We start from the raw sequence: 267 nt of genomic DNA on the forward strand, positions 1-267 counted from the left end.
GGTGGTGGTAAAAACCTTGCGGTCGGAGACCTGATTTTATCAAATGCTAGAAACCTTTCTACCTATGCAATTTCTGATGTCTTCAAGACAAAGCTCCGTTCACGGTTTAGTGGACCTTTTAATGTTGCGGCCAAGCGTGGTCTTGCGTATACGCCAAACCTTCCGAAACGGATGCGCATCCATCCGGTGCTTTATGTGGGCTTGCTCACGTCGTACCAGGGTGCAGCGCAAGTGAACGAATGCGTTTACGCCAGAGCGGCGCCCGCA

This window comes from Plasmopara halstedii (genome assembly GCF_900000015.1).
Source record: "Plasmopara halstedii genome assembly, contig: Scaffold_526, whole genome shotgun sequence".
NCBI lineage: Eukaryota > Oomycota > Peronosporomycetes > Peronosporales > Peronosporaceae > Plasmopara > Plasmopara halstedii.